The sequence below is a fragment of the Oryx dammah genome, unplaced genomic scaffold (genome assembly GCF_014754425.2).
Source record: "Oryx dammah isolate SB20612 unplaced genomic scaffold, SCBI_Odam_1.1 HiC_scaffold_5, whole genome shotgun sequence".
Taxonomy (NCBI): Eukaryota; Metazoa; Chordata; class Mammalia; order Artiodactyla; family Bovidae; genus Oryx; species Oryx dammah.
Window position 1 is genome coordinate 63,624,325 of NW_024070189.1, and position 7,418 is coordinate 63,631,742.

Genomic DNA, 7,418 nt, shown 5'->3' on the forward strand with positions numbered 1-7,418 from the left:
TCCTCCATCCATGAGATTTTCCAGGCAAGAGTACTGGAGTGGGGTGCCATTGCCTTCTCCGCCTTATCAGTATAGTTGAGTCCTAATATTAATTTGAAAGGGAAATCTTATGAGTTGGCTCTTCCTTATGTACATGATCACTTAGTATAATCTAACAATCACTTATAATCAGTGTACTGATTATCTAATGTTGCATAACAAATTCCCTAAAACTTTGTCTTAAAATAGTAATAACCATTTATCATATCATACCATTTACGTGGGTCAGGAATTGAGAAGGGGCTTAGCTGGGCCGTTCTGGTTCAGGATCTGTCATACAGTTGCAGTCAGGATGATGACTTGGGCTACGGTTATTTGTGGGCTTGACTGGGGCTGGAAGATCTGCTTCCAAGAAGGCAACTTGGCGATGACTGTTGGCAGGAAGGCTCAGTTCTTAATCATGTGGATCTCTCCATAGGACAGCTTCTATGTTCTACTGACATGACAGATGGCTTCCCCCAGACCGAGTGATCCAAAAGAACAATGATAAAGCTGCAGTCCTTTATGTCCTAGACTCTGAAATCACACATCATTTCTGTAATTCCTGTTGGCTATACATCTTACCATGTACGTGTAGGATGGGACTAGACAAGGACATAAATGCCAGAAGGTAAGGATCACAAGGAGCCATTTTGGAAGCTTGCTTATCACAACTAATAAGGTGTGAATTCCTATAATATTAACACTTGATGATGTTATAAATAATAAGAAAATAACATACAAAATACCTATCTAAGCCATTACCTAATGGTCAATTACCTACTTACCTAATATGTTCTTCATTCCCCTTTCAACTCATTGAATCTGATTTTTTTCAGATGTACTTGAGCTTACAATACATTTGAGAAGTTCTGTTTAGGAAATGCCAAATCTTCATGCAAAAAAGAAATCCATAAATTATGATTCAACTTACTGCGTTTGATAGTATACCCGATGTACCATTTGGAGATACTGATTCACTAATACTATCTTAAAAATATTAAAACTGACATCAAAATGGTGACTATAAAAAAGGACAGGGAGTTTCCTGGCAGTCCAAGGGTTAAGACTCAGGGTTTTTAGTACTGTGGCCTTGGGTTCAATCCCTGGTCAAGGAACAAAGATCCTACAAGCAACATGGCACAACTAAAAAAAAAGAAAAAAGGCAACAGGCTATATATCTTTTGTTTTAAAAATCAAGTGAAGTGAAGTTGCTCAGTCATGTCCAACTCTTTGCGACCCCATGGACTGTAGCCTACCACGCTCCTCCATCCATGGGATTTTCCAGGCAAGAGTACTGGAGTGGATTGCCATTTCCTTCTCCAGAGGACCTTCCTGACCCAGGGATCGAACCCAGGTCTTCTGCATTGTAGGCAGACGCTTTACCATCTGAGCCACAGGCAAGTCCTAAGTTTTAAAAATAGCACATGCTAAAAAACTCTGTGACATAAATCATACCAATTTTTTTTGGATCTGTCTCTTAAAGGAAAAAAAATAAACAAATGGGACCTAATTAGACTTAAAAGCTTTTGCACAGTAAAGGAAACCATCAGAATCTACTGAATGGGAGAAAATATTTGCTTATAATATGCCTGGTAAGAGATTAATATCCCAAATATAAAAACAGTTCATAGAACTCAACATCAAGAAACAAACAACCCAATTAAAAAATGGACAGAAGACATGAACAGACATTTCTCCAAAGACATACTGATGACCAAAAGGCACATGAAAAGATACTGAACATCTTTAATCATCAGAGAAATGCAAACTGAAATCACAATGAGACCTCACCTCACACCTGACAGGATGACTATCCTCAAAGACCACAAATGTTGGCAAGGATGTGGAGAAGAGAATGCTCGTACACTATCGGTGGGAGTGTAAAGCGGAGCAGCCACTGTGAAAACCAGTGTGGGAGTTTCTCAAAAAACAGAGACAGAACTACCATAGGACCCTGCAGTTCCACTCCTGGATATATATGTGAAAAAAACAAAAACACTAATTTGAAAAGATACATGCCCCTCAAAGTTCCTAGCAGTATTATTTATAGTTGCCAAGATAAAGAAGCAACCTGTGTCCATCAGTAGACAAATGGATAAGGAAGATGCAGTGTATATGTATACAATGGAATACTAAAAAAAAAAGCCACAAAAAGAATGAAATTCTGCCATTTGCAACAAGATAGATGGATTTGAAGGGTATTGTGCTAAGTGAAATATGTCAGACAATGAAAAACAAATATATGCTGTCACTTATATGTCGAATCTAAAAAATAAACCCAGTGAATATAACAAAATGGAAAGAGAGTCACAAATAGTACAAACTACTGGTTATCAGTGGGGAGGGGAGAAGAGAAGGGCACAACAGGGGTAGGGGATTAAGAGGTACAAACTAGTATAAAACAAGCTACGGGACCTACTGTACAAAACAGGGAAGATAGCCAATATTTTATAATAACTATAAATGGAGTATAACCTTTAAAAATTGTGAATTACTATGTTGTACACTTGAACCTTATGTAGTATTGTACATCAATTACTATATTTCAATCTTTTTAAAAGAAAACAAACAAAAAAAAACAGTACATGCAATTCTTAAGAAGGAAGGTAAAATCATTCACGTTTTGAAAGTATGCTTACAGCCAAGTCTTCCAAGCAAGAATAACTGTGCAGGGAATTCCCTGGTGGTCCAGTGGTTAGGACTCCGTGCTTTCACGGCTGAGGTTGCAGGTTTGATTCCTGGTAGGGAAAATAAGATCCCTAAAGCTGTGTGGCAAAACAAACAAACAACAACAAAAAAAACCCAACTGTGCATCAGTTGATGTTCTTTTTCTTTCTCTGATCCATTCACCACTCCAAATAACCTTCAGATAATGTGGAAGTTAAAGGACTATCTTAGGATATTGCCTGATGTTCTGCTAATTCAAATAATAAAATACCCAAATCAATGGGCATGTTTTACAAATTAAAATATCCAGCATCTTCTCTCATTTTATTAAGATACTTTCATGTTAAAAGGCCTTTCAGAATGTGTAACAAAAGTTAAAATTCTCATACTAAAATGTGTCAGGTGGTGGGTTAAATATTTCAGTTTGGTTATATATCCCATATTATTCTTGCAATATCCCTGACATAGACATGATATACATTTTTTAAATGAAAATAAAAGAGTAAGTAAGTAGCCTAAGTTCCCAGAGTAAATGACGGAGCTTGAATTTGAACCCCAAATTAAACTGTCAGTATGCCAATTACACAAATGCATTATTCTCATTTAATTCTCACTATAAACCCATTTCTGAGGCTTAGAAAGAATAAGCATTAGTTTATGACCTTGGGAAAGGTCATAAACTAATGAGTGGCTGTTCAGGGACTCAAACCCAGGTCTATCTCTAACTACAAACATAGAAAGGAAGAGAAAAGTAACATATTACAAATCCTAAACTAGGAAGAGGAAATAAATAAGTTGCTGAAATAGGCAGTGAGGGCCTTGGAACAACACTTTAAGTAGTCAATATATCTATTCCAAATCAAGGTTCAAACTTTTCACAAAGGCTAGATCAACAATATCTAGCTTCATATAAGCAAATTGCAACAAAAAATATTACTTTGTCAAATGCCATGAAGAGAACAAATCTGTATCCAAATACTTCTCACTAAGAAGCTGATGTGGGGTGCTGTGGCAGAGGTGAAGCAGAGAGAGAAAAACATTTAGAGGATGCTTTGGGAGAACAGGAAACTGGCAATTGTACAGTAAGACATCTGTGTGCAGAGGACTATAATCTGAAAACAAGAGTAATATGCTTAGCCATATTTCATTCACACTTCTGAAGTCTGCTCAAAGGGATACCCTAGAATCTAAAATTTGCTGGGAACAGATCTCAAGCCAGATGTTGTACTTCAAGCTAATGTCCTGTTTTGTTTTCCTTGCTCATCCCACCTAGCTTTCTTTAAATATCCTTTGTTTATAAAAAAAATTTTTTTAAGTAATAGTATCATTGTAAGGACTCGTCCAGTTTAAATATTTTGTAAAATAGCAATTCTGGAAAAATAAGAGAAAAATTTCAAAACCCATACATCCTAAAATTCAAGGTACAACACACTGCTTCCCTAAATTGCCTTGCTAAGTCAAAAGATCTCTTTTTATGAGTCTGGGACATCTTGTCACATCAAAATGCAAGAAAATGGATGAAGAATACTAGGGTTATGCCAAAATGATCAAGGAGTCAAACTAGCTCCTACCAATCAGTTCAGTTCAGTTCAGTCGCTCAGTCATGTCCGACTCTTTGAGACCCCATGAATCGCAGCACACCAGGCCTCCCTGTCCATCACCAACTCCCAGAGTTCACTCACGTCCATTGAGTCAGTGACGCCATCCAGCTATCTCATCCTCTGTCGTCCCCTTCTCCTCCTGCCCCCAACCCCTCCCAGCATCAGAGTCTTTTCCAATGAGTCAACTCTTCGCATGAGGTGGCCAAAGTATTGGAGTTTCAGCTTTAGCATTATTCCTTCCAAAGAAATCCCAGGGTTGATCTCCTTCAGAATGGACTGGTTGGATCTCCTTGCAGTCCAAGGGACTCTCAAGAGTCTTCTCCAACAGCACAGTTCAAAAGCATCGATTCTTCGGTGCTCAGCCTTCTTCACAGTCCAACTGTCACATCCATACGTGACTACTGGAAAAACCATAGCCTTGACTAGACGGACCTTAGTCGGCAAAGTAATGTCTCTGCTTTTGAATATACTATCTAGGTTGGTCATAACTTTTCTTCCAAGGAGTAAGCCATCTTTTAATTTCATGGCTGCAATCACCATCTGCAGTGATTTTGGAGCCCAAAAAAATAAAGTCTGACACTGTTTCCACTGTTTCCCCATCTATTTCCCATGAAGTGATGGGACCGGATGCCATGATTTTCGTTTTCTGAATGTTGAGCTTTAAGCCAACTTTTTCGCTCTCTTCTTTTACTTTCATCAAGAGGCTTTTTAGTTCCTTTCACTTTCTGCCATAAGGGTGGTGTCATCTGCATATCTGAGGTTATTGATATTTCTCCCGGCAATCTTGATTCCAGCTTGTGTTTCTTCCAGTCCAGCGTTTCTCCTGATGTACTCTGCATGTAAGTTAAATAAGCAGGGTGACAATATACAGCCTTGACATTCTCCTTTTCCTATTTGGAACCAGTCTGTTGTTGCATGTCCAGTTCTAACTGTTGCTTCCTGGCCTGCATACAGATTTCTCAAGAGGCAAAGATGGAACAATTTGAGCATAAAAATGAGTAATTTCAATAGAAGGAGATGCATGATACACGTTAGAATCCATGAATTCATACTGATTTTTTTTAAAAAAAGCTTTTTAAACTTTTAATGGATCAAAATTATGGCAATGATTCTGTTTCTATTTGGAAGTAGAGAAATCATGACTGACTAGTTTCCCTATCATTTCATGAACGAGGTGTTCTTACTATGCTATCAACCAGGTAAGGTCCTGCTGGCTCATTTAGGTCAAAGCAGCCAACCAATACTGAGAATGCAGGGCTCGGAAGTCTCCAGAATCCTCAGCAAGTGACCACGAAAAGCGCATGCTCATCCTCTGTTGCTAAAATGTAATAAAGGGACTTTTAGGAACTTTTAATAGACTCCTTTAAAGAGTTCACAATTCAATACTGATCTGCAAATAAGTATGGTTTCTTTGTTTGCTTTTTTTTTTTCTTTTTATTAGTCTACAGTACCTGGTATTCCCATGCGGTCTCCCATCCAAGTACTAACCAGGCCCGACCCTACTTAGCTTCCAAGATCAGATGAGATCTGGCATGTACAGGGTGGTATGACCACAGACTGCCTTTGTTTTTAATTGAAGTACAGTTGATTTACAACATTATCTTAGTTTCAGGTGCACAACATAGTGATTCAATATTTCACAGATTTTACTCCATTTAAAGTTATTCCAGGATTTGCCTGGAGGTACAGTGGTTAGGACTCTGGGCTTCCACTGCAGGGGGCACATGTTTCATTCCTGGTGAGGGAACTAAGATCCCACATGCTGCATGGCACAGCCAAAAAATTTAAATTACATTAAGTTAAAAACAAAGTTATTACAAACAAAAGAACACTCTTTGATATAAACCACAGCAGTATCTTGCTCCACCTCCTAGAGTAATGAAAATAAAACCAAAAATAAACAAATGAGACCTAATTAAACTGAAAAGGTTTTGCACAGCAAAGGAAATCATAAACAAAACAGAAAGACAACCCACAGAATGGGAGAAAATATCTGCAAAGTGACCAAAAACGGATTAATCTCCAAAATATACAAACAGCTCATGCAGTTCAATATCAAGAAACAAACAACCCAATTAAAAACTGGGCAGAAGATCTAAAGAGAATTTCTCCAAAGAAGATAGATAGCCAAGAAGCACATGAAAAGATGCTCAACATTACTAATTATATTAGAGAAATGCAAATCAAAACTATGAGGTACTGCACCACACAGGTTAGAATAGCCCTCATCAAAAAAATCTACAAATAATAAATGCTGGAGAGGGTGTGGAGAAAAGGGAACCCTCCTACACTATTGATGGGAATGTACATTGGTATAGCCACCATGGAGAACAGTATAGAAGTTCCTATAAAAACTAAAAATAGAGCTACTATATAACCCTGCAAGCCCACTCCTGGGCATATATCCAGAGAAAAACATGGTCTGAAAGGATACATGCATCCCAATGTACACTGAGGCACTGTTTACAACACCCAAGACATGGAAGCAACCTCAATGTCCATGGACAGAGGAATGGATGAAGGTGTGGCACTTATATACAATAGAATATTACTCAGCCATTAAAAAGAACAAAATAATGCCACTTGCAGCAACATGGAGGGACTGAGATTGTCATACTGAGTAAAGTCAGTCAGAGAGAGAAGGAAAAATATCATATGACATCCCTTATATGCAGAATCTAAAAAAAATTGTACAAATCAATTTCTTTACAGAAGAGAAACAGATTCACAGACTTAGATAATGAACTTATGGTTGCCAGTGGGGGTAGGATCAAGGGAAGAGATAGTTAGGGAGTTTGGGATTGACATGTACACATTGCTATATTTAAAATGGATAACCAACAAGGTCTTCTGTATAGCGCAAAGAACTCTGCTCAATGTCATGTGGCAGCCTGGATGGGAGAATGGATACATGTATATGTACAGCTGAGTCTCTTTGCTGTCCACCTGAAAGTATAACAGTATTGTTAATTGGCTATACTCCAATATAACATAAAAAGTTAAAAAAAATCCAGTGCAAGACTTCAAAGATAGCATCAAAATCATTCTTTATTTCTCTGTAAGTGTACTTAAAATGGGTGAACTGTATACTTAAAATGGGTGAAATGTTTTGATATGTAAATTATACTT

The 7,418-nt window shown here is 37.8% G+C and overlaps 1 long non-coding RNA gene and 1 other non-coding gene across 2 annotated transcripts; one reads left to right on the forward strand and one right to left on the reverse strand.

Moving 5' to 3' along the window:
• Positions 1-432: 432 nt before the first annotated feature.
• LOC120863646 lies at positions 433-1,175 on the forward strand. The gene is made up of 2 exons (XR_005721050.1): positions 433-649; positions 858-1,175. It is a non-coding gene; the product is annotated as an uncharacterized LOC120863646 (long non-coding RNA).
• A 4,553-nt stretch (positions 1,176-5,728) lies between these two features.
• On the reverse strand, positions 5,729-5,847 carry LOC120864904. Its single transcript, XR_005721255.1, has one exon. It is a non-coding gene; the product is annotated as a 5S ribosomal RNA (ribosomal RNA).
• Positions 5,848-7,418: the final 1,571 nt, after the last annotated feature.